General features: G+C 40.9%; 1 long non-coding RNA gene across 3 annotated transcripts in view; it reads right to left on the minus strand.

Moving 5' to 3' along the window:
• The window catches only part of LOC143652485 (uncharacterized), a 48,590-nt gene that overhangs the window by 8,312 nt on the left and 20,186 nt on the right, over positions 1-20,092 (minus strand). For all 3 annotated transcript variants that reach the window (XR_013160717.1, XR_013160716.1, XR_013160715.1), the window contains one exon: positions 4,415-4,495. This is a non-coding gene — a long non-coding RNA (uncharacterized LOC143652485). The remainder of the gene's footprint in view (positions 1-4,414; positions 4,496-20,092) is intronic.

Here is a 20,092-nt window from a genome sequence, read left to right on the forward strand (position 1 = left end):
TGAAGCCCGTGTTGATGGTTATGGTTGTCAAGTCCAAGTCCCAGTTAGTCTGCGGCTTTCAGTTCAGGGATTCTGACCTTTGTGAGCCCATTAGCCTCCCCTGGCCCCCGCTGCACCTCAGGGTTACAGCCAGCAGCCGCTGTTTCTTGAGTGCTTGTGATGGCTAGATCGTAGACCAAGAGCTTCACCTCCACAGTATTCCCATTTAGTCCTTACAACTGCCCTAGGAGGTAGATGTTTTTCCCATTTACACATGAGGACAGTGAGGCTCAGAGAGGGGGAAAGTTAAGGACCTATTGCCAGGTTTGCATTCAGATCTGCTCCTGTTTCCAAAGGGGAGTTCTCAGAACCACCAAGCTCCACTGTCTTTTATAATCTGTTTCGTTTTTTTTTTCCAGCTGATCATTTACTTCACTGACTTTCTCACTAGACTCACTTGAGGACAGAACTGAATCTTATCTTTCAATCCCTGAAGGCAAGGATGGTGCCTAACATGCAGCAGAAACTCACGAGGCATTTGAAGGAGGGAATGTGTGTTGGTTGGGGTGTGTGGGAGGGGTAGTAATTATTAGTAGTATTCCATGTCTATCCTAGTATTTTCTGCATTAAAATCAAATATAAATTTAATTTATATTAAATTATATTAAATTAAATATAAATTTTCTTTCTATATTTAAAGTGAGAATATCATATTATCCATACCATTTTGTAAAGTAATACTATATAATAGCTTCTTTTTGTCATTAAATATTATTCTAAAATTTGTTTTGACTTAAAAAATAAATATATGCTATTTCCCTCTCTTCCCTTCAGAAAATAAAATATGCTGCTTATCAAAAGAATATGTCAAAATATATTACCTTGAGATTCTTTCATAGGACATAAGCTTCTAAAACTCTATTCAATTGGTAATTTTCACAAAAAATATTAGTCTTCTTAAGGGTAGGATTAGATAGTTATATGGATAAAGTTTGGTGAGACTATTTCCAACTTTAATTTTATCTCATCCGAAGGCCGCGGCATTTCATGAAATGAAGCAAAAAGCCCAAAACAGCAAAAAGAAAAGTTCTTGATAATTACATCAGTGCTCCAGACTTTTTTCTGTTTTCAAAGGCCACAGCAGGTAACTATAAGGGAGCTGTGTGTTTAGTCATGTGCATGTGAGGTTAGTATTCACCACATGTTGATTAGCGATTGGATTTGGAAGGTTAGTCTCTTTTTGTTCTAGTTTGCTGGCTGCCGGAATGCAACACACCAGAGACGGATTGGCTTTTAATAAAAGGGGATTTATTTCATTAGTTCTTCAGAGGAAAGGCAGTTAACTGTCAACTGAGGTTCTTTCTTATGTGGGAAGGCACAGGGTGATCTCTGCTGGCCTTCTCTCCAGGCCTCTGGGTTCCAAAAGCTTTCCCTGGGGTGATTCCTTTCTGCCATCTCCAAAGACCTGGGCTGAGCTGCGAGTGCTGAGATGAGGTATGCTGAGCTGCTTGGCCTGTGCTACATTGAGCTCTCTCATTTAAGCACCAGCCAATTAAATCAAACATCATTCATTGCAGCAGGCACGCCTCCTAGGTGACTGCAGATGTAATCAGCAACAGATGAGGTTCATGTACCATTGGCTTATGGCCACAGCAACAGAACCAGGTGCCTTCACCTGGCCAAGTTGACAACTGAATCTAACTACCACATCTTGTAATCAACAATTCAACATTTTTCCATCAGGACTGAGTAAGGAGTCAAGAAAGCAATTCAGGTTGTTGGAGCTCAAGAGCTAAATCCCAGGTGTGCTATATTTGGAGAACCCAGGTAGGGACTTGTGGATCTGGACGAAAGACACAGTCTGGGTACCTTGTGAGATCTACAGTTCTAAACTAGCCTAAAGCTTTGCTGCCAACACAGAAGATTAGGCTATGAGAAAACCCTGAGGGGGTGGTGACACTGAGAGGGATGTCTTATTCTTGTCTACTCTGCCCATATCCTGCCCCCATCATCCCCCAGGCAGAAGTAAAATTGGGTCTTCTCTAGAGGTGGCTGAAGGATGCACTGACTGAGATGTAGATTGGTGAACAATGGTGTAAACATATGATTGAACATGGTGCTGCTATAAAAAGGAACGAAGTGGTGAGGCATGCAATAAATGAAACTGTGGGACATTTGATGAGGCAAAATAAGCCAGAAACAAAAGAGCGAATAATGAATGATCTCATGTAGAAAATGCTTATAAGAAAACTGGGGCATAGACTGTAAGTTCTTAAAGCATTCACATTTAATCTGGCGTGGTAATTGTTGGGTTATGAGGGACTGTTTTATATATCTATAACCTGGTATTTAGAGATAAGAATGAAGCTGATCGGGTCGAGACTAAGGTGATTCAGAATACAGGGTAAGGAGGACATTGCTTGTATTTTAGGACTTCGACTACTCTTTGAAGACCGAAGGAAGAAAGTTTTATTTGTCCATAACATAGGTTTTCAGTAGCATATAATCTAACTCAACCTGTCTGGATAGATCATTTAAGCAATCCAAACACAGGGAGCCCAGAATAAGAATGAGGGCCTTTAATCTGTGTAGCTTAATGTAATGCCTGGATACAGCCCAGAGTATACTAAGAAGATAATCAGAAAGTATTAGCAAAGTCCCTTGAGGGATGGGAGAAAATATATTGAACTATTAAACTTTACCACCAGGGAAAACCTGGATACTGTGCCAAACATTAGGGACACCCAAATCAATAGGCCAAACCCTTAAACTCAGGGCTTGCTCTTGTGAAGCTTATGTATGTAGCAAAGAAACTTAGCCTACCTATAGGTATGTCTAAGAATCACCTCTGGAGGACCTCTTTTGTTGCTCAGATGTGGCCTCACTCTCTCTAAGTCCAACTCTGCAAGTGAAACCATTGCCCTCCCCACTACGTGGAACACGACATCTCAGAGTGTGAAGTCTCCCTGGCGGCAAGGGAAATGACTCCCAGGGATGAGCCTCACCCTGGCACCGTGGGATCAATAATACCATCCTGGCCAAAAGGGGGAAAAGAAGTGTAACAAATAAAGTATCAGTGGCTGAGAGAGTTCAAAAGAGTCAAGAGGCTACACTGGAAATCACTATTACACATGCTCCAGTTAGACATTGCCACCTATCATAACTTGCTAAACCCCAACCAAAACCATTCCTGTCAACCTTAAAGAACACCTAGGGCATTATGTAAGATTCTATGAAGGTTCCATGCACTAGGTTACTCACCAAAACCTACAACCTCCAGATGGTCCCTGGACCAGATAAGTCCTGAAATGCAGAGGGGCCAGCCTTTCTAAAACATCAACTATCTCCATCCCCCATCCCATATTATCAACAGCCCTTCCAACATGAAAAAGTTAGAATAGGCATAGCCTAAATACACCTAAAGAGTGGAAGAAAGATCAAAGGTGATGGTGGAGTTACACAGAGAAGGTCGAGTTTAACAAATGAGTATGAGTGCTGAATCATTATGCTGCTATTTGTTTTAGCTTCCGTTACCTTAGAGCAGCTAAAAATAGAAACCTAAAATTGTGGAATTATAACCCATATCAAACTCTGAAATCTGTCCTACAACTAATAAATTTGAAATGTATTGCTTTTTTGTATATACACAGGAAAAAAAATTTTTAAATTGGGTCTTCTCACCCTAAATAGTGGAGCTTGTTCTTGTGCTTTCTCACAGGAGCGTATGGCAGTTGCCCTTCACAAGCCCTTTCCCACATTTTGGCCCAGTTGTTAGAGTCCTAAGGCAAAGTGGGGAAAGAACGTGCCCCTAGCTGAGAGTACACAAATGCAAAAACATATGCATGGCTAGAACTTATGCATGCAGGACTGGTGGGCTTAAGTTCCTATAGAAAAGAAGTTTCATGATCTGGAATCACAGAGATCCAGGAATCTAGTAATACAATTTCTCTAAGCTTCAAATGACTTATCTGTAAAATAAGGATAATGAATACTCTTTGTTAAATAGTTGTGAAAATGAAATAAGGAAACGTGGAAAGCGAATAAGGCAAGGCCAGTCACATGACTAAGGTTTCATTCATTCATTTAGTCAACTAATACATATGAAGCACTGACTTTGTGCCAGAACCTGAGGCTCCAGTGGTGAGACAAACAGACATGATACCTTTCTGCAATGAAAGGAAGCTCAGCAAATGTTATTAATTTTTTGTTACTATTATTATATGGTGTAATAGTTATCTCTTGCTATGTAAGAAATTACCCCCCTAAAACTTAGAGACTTAAACAACCATCCTTTATGATGTCAGTTTTTATAGGTCAGGAATTGGGGAACCAGTTAACTGAATGGCTCTAGATCAGCCTCTTGAGGTGTTGTATGGGGCTGCCTCTGAAGGCTTGACTGGGGTTGAAGGAGCTACATTGCAGATGGCTCACTCACCTGGCTGTTGGCAGGAGGCCTCGGTTTCTTGCCATGTGGGTCTCTTCCCAGGGCTGCTAGAATGTCCTCAGCACAAGGCAGCTGCTTTGACACAGAATGCAGGTTCCAAAAGAGAAAGCAGAGAGGAAGCTGCAATACCCTTTTTGAAGAGTTACCTTCAGGAACCACGTCCCATCCCTTCCACTTCGAGATTCTGTATCTTAGAAGCAAGTCAATAAGTCCAGACCACATCAAGGGGAGGGAAGTACAGCTCTGTCTTTTGGAGGGGGAATGTAGAAGAACTTGTGAATGCATTTTAAAACTACCACATACGGTAGGAGAGAGAGAGCAGAGAGGACTGTGGCGGAGTTGCTGGAAGAATCAAGCAGGGTTTGCTAAAGAGGGGGAGTTTCCAGCCGGAGGCAAAGGGAGCTGGTTGGCTACTTTTGTAGCATGTGTAATATGAATATGGAATCTGTGAAGAGAGCATTTTGGGATCATAAGGATGGCCTCATTTGAGTTTCCTCTGTTACACAAGTTTCAAAAAAATGAAACATCCATTTGCTAAATATTCCTGGTTTTCCTTCCATTCCTTTTTCTCTTAAGTTCTGTTAGAAGAGACTTGTCCTTATGGAAGTAGAGAGAACTGAACATGAGATTCTTTTTTAAAAATCTGTAAAGAAACTCCTTCAAGTTCAAAAACATATTACTACTTAGTAAGACCAGAATAGTCTGTTCAATCACAGTAAGCAAGCACAATATTCCTAGAAATGATTGAAAACCTTGGATGCTCAAGACTTTGTTTTATGCCACAGTTCTCCCTCAGAACTCACAAACATATGCTAACGTCAATAAAAGAAATGATACAAAATTTTGTTTTGCTTCCTTTATTTATCTTCCTTCTGGAAGGGCACTTGCATAACTAAAAGGACCAGGAATACTTTATTAGGGAGGAAAAAATCGTTTCTCCCATATTATGCAAAACTCCAGCAAAAACTTAAAACACAGGAGTTATGTACTTAGATATTTATGTGTTTGATTTATTTGTATGTTTAGTCTTGTTAAACACCACATTGGGTGAAGAGACACCTTAAATATGTTGATTTAAAGACAAGGGAAAGAAAACTCATGTTTCTCTGTCACTGTATTTTAAGAGAGACTGAGGAGTGGTTCAAGATTCCCGTTGACAATGTGTTTAGAAGTCAAGTGGGACCCCTGGTGCATTTTCACAGAATGTTTCCTGTTGTAGACTGCTTATCCCAGCATTAACAAGTGGTGGTTAATACCCCAAGAAGTAAAATTATAAAACACTGCCCCACCCCTCTTTCTCATGCTTCCTTTCGTAAAGTGGGTGTTTCCTTGATCTCATTTTCACTAGGAAAGTAATGAAGAGAATTCTCCTTTCATCCAATAGCTCAATGTTTTCCTGCTCGGAACTTTTCAGTGGGGTTGCATTGCTCTTTGTAGAAAGACAAACCTCTTGGCAGTTGGCCCATAAGGCTTGGCCCTATCTTCCTTCCAGCTGTACTTTATAACACTCTTCCCCTTTCTCCCTCATAGTTCCCTTGATTCCTCCTGCCACGGGACTTTTGCACATGCTGTTCCTGCTGTTCCAACCACCTATAATCTTGCCTCTCAACTTCACTTCCAAATCTCAGCTCAAGGCACATCAGTGGAGCCTTTCAGAACAGGTCAAATCCTCCTCCAAGTGCCATGCAGCTCTTCTTTCTAGCCCTTGGGAAGGTTGTTATTCTAATGCATGTTGGTTGTGTAATTAAATCTTAATCATTCACCTTGATAGGTGGAGGTTAAAGTCTGTGCCTGTTTTCGGTCACACTGATTCTCAGGGAGAGTGCCTGGGACATAATGGTGCTCAATCAATATTTGCTAAGTACATGTGTGAGTGCACCGGGGTTTGACTTCCAGCACTGCCATTTTCTAGCTCTGTGAACTTGGGCAGGTTATTTAATTTTTCTAGCTTTAGGCTTGCCTTCCGTAAATTGGAGTTAATAAATACATACTGTCCTTCTGAGGCTGTTGGGAAATGAGATAAGGATGTGAAAATATTTAACAGGGTGCTAAGCATGTAGCAGAAAATAAATGTTTGAACATTTGTATTAATCTTCAACCTTCATATATTCCTCAAAAACAAAAACAAGAACAAAAAACCAGGACCTTCCTTATGCTTAGAAGTCAGTATGATTTTTAAAAATTGAGTCTAGACCAATGCTTCTTCATTTTGCAAATGTGGAAATGGAAAAAGAGAAGGGTTTAGTTTCATGCCTAAAGTCAGTGGCTGCCTAAAGTCCATCCTTCATCTTTGTAAGAGGGACATTATTTTTCTGAGCCAAAAATTCACTCATAAATATTGAACGTAAGAAGCTAAATAACTCCTTTTTTTTTTTTAAGTCTTTGATCTTTTCTTCTCCCCCATCAAAGCTGATTCCTCCAGTCCTGTCCCAGATTCTCTCTTCTATCACACTGACACCTGAATGGATGAAGGAACACTAACACTTCTTCCAAAGAACTGAGTTTGTGGCTGTCGCTGATAGGCCTTATTTCCACTGTCTCTTCTTCACCCCACACGCACGAAAGTACAGTCCCAGTGGAGGGAAGAGAAAGATGGCACGTCCATCGGTGGATGGTCCCCAGCCCATCAAACTAGCTGTATCCTGGGTTTGGGGAAGTGGAATGATTGCCACGCCTCCCACCCTGTACCTTTAATCAAGCCTAACCCACTCCCACACCACAGAACTTGAGGTCAGTGTAAACAGAGCACGGGCATCACAACTTTGTGTTGATAATGGTGAATGGATCACTTTATTCTCATTGACTCCCCAGTTCTAGACTCTGAACCTTGTCTTCTATTCTTTGAAACTGATCCTATCCTGTGGACTTTCCAATTGAGCTTGGTTTCTTCAGCTCTGTCCTCAGCCCTGAGGGTGATCATGGCGATCAAATAACCATAATAATTTTAAAACACCTTCCATGTGCCAGACACAATATATATCTTTTTTTGTAATCTTTATAATAACTTTTCTTACACTCAGGTGACTGGCAGGGAAACTGCCAGTCATTGATGTGAAATGGCTATAAAGCACCCGATTTATAAGTGGCTTATTTGAAAATTGTACCCAGGTCTTTCTGACACCCATATTTTGCCCTTTCTATCCTGTCACATTGTTTCTCTAAAGACTTTATCTTAGACCCACTGTCTTTTCCTGTTCTAGGTTACGTTGAGAGAACTCCTTCCTTTAAGCCCCTCCTACTTTCAGAAGCCGGTTCCTAGGTGCTGTCCCCATATGAACTACCCTGGTCCCTGGTGAGTCAAGGTGGGGTTTTCAGCACTGCCCGGTGTAGATGTATAGACTCATTGCCGCATCTAAGGGCCTCCACACCTGCAGGCTGTGGGCAAGTGGGAGTATGAGGTCTCAGGCAGGAAGGGAAAGTTGGGTAGGAAGACTGATATAGTAGGATGGTGAGGAAGGGGGAATAAAGGCACAGAGGATGACAGAAGAAACCTGTGCAGGGACTTAATGGCATTCATTAGCCAGTCAGGAGTTCTTTCATGGCACAAGAATCCATTAAGCTGCAGGGTCCATTTATAATGGGATCTTATCCAAGGGTGCATTTATTTAATCAACGACCTTCCTTCCATTCCCACCCCACACATGAGGCCCTTGGGTATTCCTAGCACTGAGAACAAACTATGGTCTTATTTCTTGATTGGCTTGTCCCCAGACGCCTGAATGCTAGCAAAGAAGCCACTTGGCTGGAAGAGGGACAAAGACTAAGAAGTCTGTGGTTATTCAAATGTCTCTACTGAATGGCTGCCCAAAGCACTGGGAACCATGGGTGATGGCATTCCAAGCAATAAACTGCGTGTTGATTTCAAAGATAAGGTTGGGTTTCAGGATCTTTATAGGTTAAAGCCACTTTAGCCAAGCAAAATCCACAAGGTCTCAAAATGGTGGTTGTTTTTTAATGCTTCTTCATGGACTACTGCCATATCTTTCTCGCCATGAACTACTTCAAGTATTATGAAAAGACATTGGCTGCTTTCAAATTAGATAATGTCTCCATTGGATGCAGAGATTGGACAAGAAAACCTGTTTGTCTTAGCCTGTTACATGGGTGAACACCCTGAGTTGAACTGCACGCTCCTGGGGACACCCAACAGGCTGAGACAGACATCAAGTGAACCTTTCAATCCAATGAACATCGATCCAACTCTGATTACCTAATCTCCTAAATGTCCTTGGCTTGATCCATTTTAAGTCACAGTGCTCCATTTAGACCTCAGCAGTAAATTCTCCAGAATGTGTTAGGAAGTAGACATTTCTCTTGGCCTGGACAAGGCCCGAGATGATGTTAATTTCCCTCTGGCCATAAAGGAGTCCACACTGTATCTGTTCTGAATTAGCAACATTGGAAGAAGTAATTCTGATGATGATGATAAAGACCTTTAGATTTCCAACATAATTGCTGCTTTCTAATTGGCTTTTGTTGATGTGAGACTCCTAGCAATAGCAGAAAGCCAGAGTAATTGCTAAGATGTGATCTTTTCATTGCTTTTTGAAGTTTTCTCCTTTTCATAACAAGAACAAAATGGTGAAAGCAGTGCAAATTTTGATGTATTTCACCATGTAGCCCTTGACTTACATTTCATAATGACTAAGCAACTCCATGAACCTGCTACCTCTGAAATTCATGTCTTGTCTCTTATTATTATTATTCATATTAACTATATATCCTTGATCCACAGTTCATATACATCATACCATCCCACCTCCATGATTCTGTTCACAGTTTTGTCAGCTTTCTCCTTGCTCTTCCTATGATCTGTTTCCCAGGGTAGACTTTAACGGTTCTTCCAAACCCAACCAAATGAAAAGCGGGTGGTGATTTTGGTAGCAAAGGACTATAACTTTCAGTTTGAAAATCAGGATTAAAACCTGAGGAGTGGGCAGGCCATGGTGGCTCAGCAGGCAGAGTTCTCACCTGCCATGCCGGAGACCCAGGTTCGTTTCCTGGTGCCTGTCCATGCAAAAAAAAACCTGAGGAAGAATGATTTTCAAGTAACTCCTCAGCTCTCTCTTCATTTTTACCTGGAAGTAAGAGTTCGATGAATATTCGTTGATTTAAGTTAACCACTTCAAAAATCTCCTCCTTGGAGAAGCTTCAGGTCTCTTTAAATCACCGGGCATATAAAAATGGGAACCTAAGAAGGCTTGATATTGAAGAGTGAATGGCTACCGCAGTAGGTCAGGGGTTTGTAAACACTAAAAGAACCCTGATGTTTAGTCTGAAGAGCTTTGAGGCAGCTCCTCTGGGAAGGGCTAATAGGGCTGGAGGTAATGTTTCTTAAACCTTGTCCTCTTAACGCCGCTGTTCTGTGCCCACTCGTGTCTCCAGTCTATGCCACAGTGATGGCCCCAAAATCAAGTGGTAGCTGCTTCCCTTGCCCTGTCCTTGCACACTTGTAGCTGGAGGAGCATTTTTGAGTCACACACTTGCACTGACTAGCAAACACCTTGCCCGAAACCATTTGTGGACATGTCCATATCTGCAGAAAAGCACAAAACTAAATCAAATAAATACAAACTGCGTCATTCTGAGTTGCCTTGAGGCCAGCCGTTGAAGAGCATAACATCTGAAAGGCTATCTGACTCAAAGGAGCCTCAAAAAGTAACGTAAGTGTTTGCAGAAGTTCTTCTGAGGAGGCCAAGATGACGAAAAAGATCACAGAACACAGCAATGTTTCCTGAAACTCTCTTGACCCTTATCTCTCCCCCAAGACCTAAGGCTTAGGCCACCTGTTCCTCCTTTCTCTTCCTTCTTGCTCTTCCTTCTTGCTCCTCCTCCTCCTCCTCCTCCTCTTTCTCCCTCCTCTCTCCTTCTCTCCCTCCTTCAAACCCCCACTGGCTTCCCCCGCCCCCACATACACATCTTTTCTACCCCTTCTCCAGGTCTCTGGCTCCCCTCACACCACGGCTCTGGGTAGGCAGCTTCTCACCCTGCTGAGGGCCTGGGATCTAGCTCCCACTTCCAACTTGTAAATCCTGTTTTCCACCAGCACAGCAAAGGCGCAGAGACGGACTCTTTCCTCATCTGAAAACATGCACAACAGCTTCCTTTTTTATAGAGTTTGGGTGGTTATAAAGAATGTTTCAAAGTGGAGGACATAACAGGAGGTACCATTATTTTTCTTACATTATGGAACTCCATCATACATCTAAGATTTTTATATTAAACTGACTAACTTTAGTCCAGAAGAGTGAGTGATTCCTTTATAGGTTCCATTTAACCACACCTCATGTCTGTTTCTCTTAGCTAGTGATTTAAAAGTAGATTCCCACCACGGAATGTCCTTCTCCTGGGCCACTTGGCTCCCCTCTTGTTTTTCTTCTTTTGAAATGAGACATTTTAGTGGTTTCATGTAACATATAATACTTAATACTTGTCTCTAGCCCAGGCTTCCCTCCTCCCTTACAGATCTGCATTTCTAATGCTCTGTGGGACACTTCAAACTGAGCAAGCCCCAAAGCTAACACAGCATATTCAGTATAAATGTCCTTCCCTCCTGCTTCCCACACCTCTGGAAATGGCATCGCTGTCTCCGCATTCTCGCCTCCTCCAGGGCTCAGCCATTCTTGCCTCCTCCCTCCCTTCCCTGCATCTCTTGCATCCAGTCTGAAGGTTGATTTTCCTCTGCATTGTCTTGTCTCCTTTTCCACTCCCTCCACCATCCTCACCCCTTCCCAGGTTCAAGACCCCCATCATGTCATACTTGAACTATTGCCCATAAGAACATTCACAGCAGCAGTTTTATAATAGCCCAAACTGGAAACACAAAATAATCCAAACACTCATCAATAACAGAACAGATAAGTCAACTGTAGTCTATTCACATAACAGAATGGAGCTAGCAATGAAGCTGGAAGGACTCCAGCATGCCAACGTGGCTAAATCTCATAACACAGTGTCAGCAAAGGAAGACAGACACAGCAACACACACACTTGATGATTTTGTTTATATAAAGTTTATGCAAACTTTATACAACCATTTCAGCAAAGCGAACTGATGGCGGTAGAGTCTGGTAGTGGTACCCGTGGGAAGCTTTTGAGGTGATGCTGGGGTTTTCTTCTCATTAGGGTGGCCACTACTCAGATGGCCTCACTCTTTAAAGATCCATGCACACTTAGTATGTGTGCACTTGTTTGGTATAACTGCTTGAATTTTTTAAAGTTTACTGTTTACAGACAAGTGTCCCATGTAACTGAGTAGCAATTAACAGCAAGTGACCATCTATAAGGAAAGCTAGAGGTTACGATATGGGGTTTATGACACAGTGAACCCTGAGGCAGGTGTTTAACACTATAAATATAAATGGGCTCTTCCATGAACTAGTACAAATGTACACTTGTACAAAGAGTTAATAACAGAGTGGGATATGGGGGAAATGTACCTGTTGCATGCTATGGACTACAGCTAACAGTAATATCTTAGTATTCTTTAATCAACAGTAACAAGAGTACCAAATCAATATTAGGGGTCAATAATGAGGGAGGGCGATAAAGGTCTTGGGGTACTTGCGGTTTTATTTTTTTATATCTACTTGTTGGTTTTTTTTGGAGGAAAGGAAATGGTCTAAAATTGAGTGTAATGATGATTGCACAACTAGATGATGATACTATGAGATATTGATAATATACATGGTATGTGAATATAGCTCAATACAAGTTGCAGTTAAAAAAAAAAAAAAAAGAGCTACAGCTTCTCTGCACCAGAATTGCTTTCAAGGTCCTGCATAATCTGCCCTCAACTTTGGGGCATGCCTCTACCTGCATTCTTTCCTTTACTGAAACATTGCTGTCTACACCCATTTCCTACTGGTCAAATTCCATGCTTGGTGCAATCAAATCCCCCCTTCCTGCCATGATGTCTCAAAATGGAAGTAACCGCCCTTCTCTCTGTTCCTGTCCTTCATCTGTCAATCTTCTGCCTCGGCCTAAGTCGTTGGTGCAGTGCCTGCCATCAGAACTGATATATGGTTCTGGTTACTTTCTTTAAGCCACTCCCAGCTTCACCTCTGGTCCATTTTCTGCCCAGCGAGCCCTGTGTCTGACCCCTGTGGACTGCATCACTCATGCTCCTTTGCCCTCTGGCTTCCATTTGAACTTGGTCAATTTGAGGCACTGGCTGGAGATAGAAAGGTAGGGAGAGAGCAGTCGGGTCTTTCTTACCCCTTCCCTCCCTGTTTCACTGTCGTCTGCACCCACAGCTCCTCTGAGATAACACTTCCCCTACCAGGCCTTCTTTCACCAATCTCCCATCACACAACTTCCCTATGCTGTCCCTACAGGCCTTGGGCTGCTAAGTCTTCTCCTTTTGCTGGTCTCAAATCCCTTGTTGATTATCTTAGCCCTGCTGTATGAAGAATCCCATCCAATCCTGCCCTGTTTCCTTCTAGTATTCTGACTGGATATCTAACTATCTAAAACCCAAGAATGACACCTAACTTGAATATCAAGGTGATCAATTGATAGCAGCTGTCAGAACACCATGATGAGCAAGAGTCTAAGAATGCCGTAAAGAGTGAAAGGATGGATCACATGTGCTGTCCTCAGCTCATGAAGAAGACAATGTGGTCTAGATCCTAACACCCATAAGAATTGCCTCATTCTTATGGCACTGGCCACATTGCCTGAGGCACCTCCTCAAATCTGGATGGGACACTTCCCATTGGACACTGACGAATGGAATGGACTTGGAGGTCTGGGATCTGAAAGTGGTTACATGGGGCAAGATGGGTGAATTGGAACACCTTAACCTGCAGAAGAAAAATAAAATGGAAGGAAAATATGAACTTCAAATGTCCATAGGGTTGAAACATTGCACAGAACTAGATATGTCTATATTGCTCCCATGGATTAGAAACATAACCAATGATGGATAATATATGAATTTAGATCTTACTTGAAACATAAACTTTGTGATGAGCTGAATGCTCCACAGGTGTAATTGTCTATTGAAGCTCCTGCATTACCTGCTGGAGATCCACTTGTGTTTTTGACCTAGATAAGGTAGATTTTAAATCTGGATCTGAGTGAAGGTCAAGTACAATAAAATGGGAAATCATCATGCATGATAAAAGGAAGTGTGCTCTTCACAGTTCCCAGAGAGAGGGAGGTACCACGAGAAGTTGATGGGAAATGCAACTGGCTCAGGTTTAGCAGGTGGGGAGCTCACAACAGAGTGAGAGGGACTTATGGGCTGGTAAATTGATCGTGGTCCAGGTATGAAGATGAGTAGGTTTCCAGCAGGAATCAGGGGGTTCAAGCGTGGTGGGGATGGTTAGCTAATCATTGGGGACCAGCTGTGGGTTTTGGTGAGATGTGTGTATGGTATGAAAAGTGGCCGCAAATGTGGGTTTGGGGTCTGGGGGAATTTATGCCCCAGGGCTGGAAAGCTGCTTGTTAACTACATCAGAGGTGTGTGTTGAGGCAAGTGACTCAGCCAAAGTGAGGTGGATGCCGAAGTAGCACACAAATTTTTTTAATACTTATAACAACCCGGAAGCATTGTTGAATGAGAAGATGAATCAGATAGGTGGCTTCAGTGATATAATCAACCCCTAGGATTATAAGAGTATTTGATTCATAGCATACTTAAATTCTAGGCAGACAACAAATCTGAATTATTTTTATATCCTCCACTGTTTGTGAGGCAGAGAGCTCAATAAATATTTGGTTGAATTAAATTTAACACTGAAACACAATATTCTTAAACCTGAGAAAGCTGACCCACTAAATTCAGTGCATTTGTAAAATGAATTCCTCCAAAAGCATAATTTTCTTTCCAATTCCTTAAACTCAAACTGCATAGTTAGAGTGTAAGCAAAGATCTCTGACCAGTAAGAGAGATTCAAGTTCAAGGTGGCATGCTGGACTCAGGGTACTTGGCAGCTGCACCTTACATGAACTGGCACCCCCAGAACAGTCTGTTTTCAACCATGTACCATCTAGGACATCCAACAAGCACATTTCATATTTATGACATTCTAATTCTGTAATAGGGGACTTTAGCTTGTGAAAGGATAGCTTTTAGGGAAAAACATCTTTGTAGGGCACTATCCCCTTTCCTTACCCATGGGTCTATAAGACATTTAAAAAATAAAAATTCTCTTCCAGTAACATTAATTTGTACTCCTACATGGGAAACAAACACACAGAACAAATAGCAATGTCTCCTTTGGCTCTCTCCCCTCCTGAAAACCAAGCCGCTATTAAGAATTCCATTGCTGACCTAATCTTATCAGAGCTGTGCTGTTGAATGCCATTCAATGAATGCACTTCTTAAATTTGGATTTGCACATCAGTAAAGTAGATGACTAATTTATTACCACTGATTTAATAATGCCGGATAATGAAACTGTTATATGTTTCAAAATTCAATTTAAAATTGATTTTTAATGAACAATGGCTAATTAGGCATCTTTCTCGGTATTTGTGGTTTTTCCCTTCATCATTTTTAATGTATCATTTTTTTAATGTAATGGATCAAAATTCATTCATGTCTGTGCTTCAGATATTCAAGTGTTTCCTCGAAACTGGCAGAACTTTAATCTGTGATATGCCTTCAATGCAAGAGTTGGATGGACGACCCACCCAAAGAGAACAGCTAGGTCAGCGTAAAAGGTCTCTACCCCAGGCCAGGAGTGTGTTGCCAGAATGTGTTGTCCTGAATACAGTTGAAAGGTGGCCAGCGTGGTATTAGGGAATGATAAGGCAAGAGGACTAATGGGAAAGGGAGGCTAAGTATTGAGATTGGTGGCCAGAGAGACCATAAATGGAAAGAGAAAAGGCATCTGGCTGTCAGGGTGAGCAATTGTGGATTTTGTCCAAGAGAGAAGTAGTGTTTGGAACTGTTTATATAGTGTTGCAGGGGTAGGTGTCAAGAGCAGACGGTGATAGAGGTCACTCTCCACCCATGAGTGGTATGGCAGAAACTTTCAATTATCTACCAACTTCTCTTCTTCCCTTTTTAATAACTGAAAAAGTTGCAAACCTTAGCTGGATATTTGGATGTCAAGAATAAGATTAAATATCCCAGACTCCCTTGCAGCTAGGTGTAACCATGACCGCATTCTGTCTAACAATATATGCAGAAGGGGCGTGTACAATTTCCATGCGTGTCCCAGAAAGGAGAAGCCGTGCTGTTCTCCTTCACTTTTCTCTTTGGAATGGGAGATAATGGCAGGAGAGGAGTAGCTGATTTTGACATGTTGAAAGTTGCAACTTGATAGCAGATCGATAAGATAGAAGGATCCAGCTCTCAGCCGCTAAAATTTTCATGAAAAGGAAATGTGCTTCTTTTTGCTATTGTTGTTAATGCATGCTTCTTTTTGTTGTTAATGCATGTTTCTTTTATTCTGGGTTTCCAGTTGTCTGCAGCAAATATTAAGCAATGCAGGTGGAGAGGGAGGAATAGATGAGAGCAGGAATCTGATCAATGTTGTTCTCAGATATATGATTCTCATTTTCCTTCTTCTACAATTGCTTTCTCTCTTCTCATGGAAAAGCTTGGATTGACCTGGGGAAGTCAAGACTGTACCAGTCTAGCAGTTTGCTGACTTTTAAGTTATTCCTGACATCCTAGTTTGCATTTTCGTAGCTATGGTATTAAAAGACCATCAATGGAAGGGAGGACACTGAGCACCCTTGTTCTCTCATTGGCCATGCAGTTTCTCTTCTTAGCCTCACTCTCGTCCCTGGAGCTGTACATCTTCTTCATTTGGGGATGCACATGACCCCTCCACCCCCACCCCACACCACCCTCCAAAAAAAGACCATCAGATGTTACAGAAAGATGATATTTTCTTGGCACCATATTCCTTGGCTAAATTGTAAGTGACAGAAATATTTTTTTCACATCTCTCCCACCTTTCCTCAAACCCCAGCCCCCATAGCATTCCTGCTGCCTCCAATGTGAGGGAAGTAAAAGTGTAAGAGGCCAGAGGTTGGCAAACTACAGCCCACCAGCCGAAACCAGTCCACTCTCTTTTTTCATCCGGCCATGGCTAAGAATTGTTTTATATTTTTTAATGGTTAGGGAAAAAAATCAAGAGAATATTTTGTGACACATGAAAATTACATGAAATACAAATTTCAGAGCCCATAAATAAACTTCCATCGGCACACAGCTACACTCATTTGTTTACATATTGTCTATGTCAATTCTCACATTCCATTGGTAGAGCTGGGCCAGAGCTGTACAGCCTGAAAATACTAATATTTACTAATTAGCCCTTTATAGTAAAAGTTCCCCACCCTCTATAATAGTTAAAAGCACCAGATTTCATTTGAATCCAGGTCCTATCACCAGATAGAATTGACCTTGAACAAGTCTTTTCACCTCTCTTATCTTCATCTTCCTCATGTGTGAAATTTAGATAATAACACCATTTCTTATGGAACTTTGTAAGAAGAAAATAAACACTTAGGAGTTTGCCTAGTGTAAGGTTATGAACCTAAATATGATAGTTGCCTTATCTCAAATTCTCCATTCCACTAAGGCTTAAGTTTTCTACCAAGATAACCTTTCCCACACCCCATCCCATCATGAAAAAGTTAAAATATTCAGTGCCCAGAGATCCCTGAAGATTGAGAGAAAGATCAAATGAGAGGAAGGAGGTGTAACTGAGAAATTAGGATTTAACAAATGACTGTGACTAAGGACTCATAACATAGATATTTCTTTTTAGAGTCTAGTGTTTTAGAATAGCCAGAAGGAAAGACCTGAAGTTGTTGAACTGATATCCTGCAGTCCTGATCTTTGATAATGATTGTATAACCATATTGCAAAAAAATAAAAAATAAAAAATTGCTTGCTCCTGTTTGTATGGATTTACTTCTGGCTGTTTTGTTTTGTCCCACTGATATATAGCTATTTGTCAATACTGTGCTGTCTTAGTTAACCTATCCCTATTTTAAGTCCAATAATTGGGTAATTGCAATACTAGTGGTCAACAAAAGGGAGGGTAAGAGGTAGGGGATATTTGGGGTTTCTTTTTCTTTTAATTTTGTTTTATGGAGTAATGCAGATGTCCTAAAAATGATCATGTAATGAATACACAACTATGTGATGACATAAATTGCATACTTTGGATGGATTGTATGGTGTGTAAAGATACCTCAGTAAAAAATGGTTAAAAAAAAGGCAAGCCTTCTCCATGCACACTTGAAAGAATTGCATTTCAGCTATCAGATGGAGCAGTTATTATTGGATGCAACATTAAATCAGATGGCACTCAAGTGATGGCCAATTTTGACAAGAGCTCTTGACCAAGAGATGAAGATAAGAGAGTTAAATACATCAACTGTATTGGTGATGAATGTGTTGAGCTGTGAGTTCTTTGGTATTCCTTGTCTCCTCTGAAAGCTGTGACTCCATTGGTCCTCAATAACTTATGTGGAGTTTGACTGTTTTGATTTTTTACGTTCATACATCTGTGCTCATATAGCATTGAGAACATTATCATTACTTCTTTGGGTTCTTACTATGTGGGTGGGAGGCACCACGCTAGGTTCGGGGGATAAACTATGAAATGACTCTCATGGTCCCTGTTTTTGTGGAGTTTATTGTTCAGAGGAACTTAAAGTGAAAGCCTTTAGGGAACGGTTAGCCAGGCCCTTCGGGCGCTCAAGTCTCTCCTGTCAGTTTAGTCAACAGAGGATTTGGTGAAATCACCAAATTGAAAGGGAATTTAAGAGGCCCTGTTCATATTTATTTTGGGGTATTTCAGTTATTTCTATGGAATCACATTTATAACCATTATAGAATATCATGACTTACGTGGTTTAAATTGTTTTATCTTTTCCATGAGGAATTTTTCTTAGCTAGATTAGAAGACTGTTCTATTGTGCTTAGAGAAGGAAATTTTTAAAAGTGCAATTGTTCTAATGAATTGTAAGAAATACAAGAGCTGGATAAGGAATTCTATGCTTCATTTAATGCCACAAAGCCATTCTTGGAGTATATGCCATGCAGTAGGAACATTTTTCCTCAAGCCATTGAACTTGGTCTTTCTGTTGAACACAATTCTTTTCCATTGGATGATCTTGGCTCCTAATCTCATAAAAGAGAAGCCATCTAACCAATGTAGCATTGCCATATTTATATACATCCAAATTTGAAGTATTTCAATAATTGTATTTTAAAAATCTCTTCAATATTTTAAATTCCCTTCCAGTTTATGGTAGTCAAATAAGATGAGACAATTTTTTAAAAATGGATCTACCTGGAACTCTTTAAACAATTCCTCTTTCTTACTTATATGTCTTTTTGTGATAAAGATGATCAAAACAACCACAATTACAGTTGCAGTCTCATTAACATCAGGAAAAAAGAAGACTCTCTATTGGGTGCTATGGTTTTTTTTTTTTTTTTTTGGTCTAAAGAGGATGCTTTTTTGTATGTACTCTATCTCTCTCTACTGTACTCTTCTCCCATTATCTGACTAGGAACTCCTGCCCTACTTCAGCACTCAGCTCAGACATTGGCTTCTCAACCAAACCTTCTCATTCCCTCTGGTGTCTCCAAACTCTGCAATTCTCTAGCACTTCATTATAGCATTTCTCACACTACACTGTAATTATTTGTTTACACAACTGCCTCTCCCATTAGACCCTGCAATTCCCCAAAGGTATATGTTGTATCTTATTCATCTTTGTATCCTCTGCTTCTGAAACATTGCTGGACACTTATCAGGGGCTCAATAAATATTGGAAAACCAATTAGTAAGGAAAGGACCTGGTGGGAAACCAGCACTGAACAGTCTACCTGGGGCTTCACCTGACAAGAGAAAGGTCTGGATCTGCATAGCTGATCTTCTGATGAGGCAGGGCCCCAGATTCTTTTTCTTACATCCACCAAAAATTAAATCTGTGGCTGATATGTTTTAATTCTAGCTTCCACTTTCTTCATACAATTCTGTTCATCAAAATGCTCCAGTTGGCTTCTGCCTTCCAGAAAGTATTTGGCATTTCTCATCAGCTGATAATCTTGTTGCTCTTGCAACTGCCTCCCACCCCACCCCACCCCACCCCATGCCTGCCCCATCCTTGCCCCACCCCTGCCTCTTGCCTGGGCCATTTTCTTCACTGTTAGTTGTTTAATCTTTTTGAAACTTTTCTACGATTTTAGCACTCTTGAGAATGAAAAGAGACTCCCTCTCTCTTTCTGTATATATGTATATATATACATACACACAGACACATACATTTACATACACACTCTGTATACCTGCTTAAATCAGAAACTCTTGATTAAGAAATATAAACAGAAGAAGTATAGAATGGGAGGCCTCTTCTGACCACATTTTACTTGAAAATGAAAATAGCTGTATCTTATGCGATGCAATAACTAAAAGAAAACTTGATGTACATTGCATTTATAGAAGTCCAGTGTCCATATTAAGGAGATGGGATCAGCTTTCACTTGGCTAATGGGTTCAGTTCAATAGGCATATATCCAAATGAAAATAAGGAGGGTGAAAAGTCCAGGGGTAATGCCATGTAATGAAGAGTTGAAAAAAGAAATATTTCCTTTGGAGAAATTACAACATAATGGGCTTTCCAGTATCTGAGAAGTAAGCATATGACTTGAGAAAGACTTGGGAATCCAAATGAGCTAAG

Source organism: Tamandua tetradactyla, chromosome 12 (assembly GCF_023851605.1).
Source record: "Tamandua tetradactyla isolate mTamTet1 chromosome 12, mTamTet1.pri, whole genome shotgun sequence".
NCBI classification, from domain to species: Eukaryota; Metazoa; Chordata; class Mammalia; order Pilosa; family Myrmecophagidae; genus Tamandua; species Tamandua tetradactyla.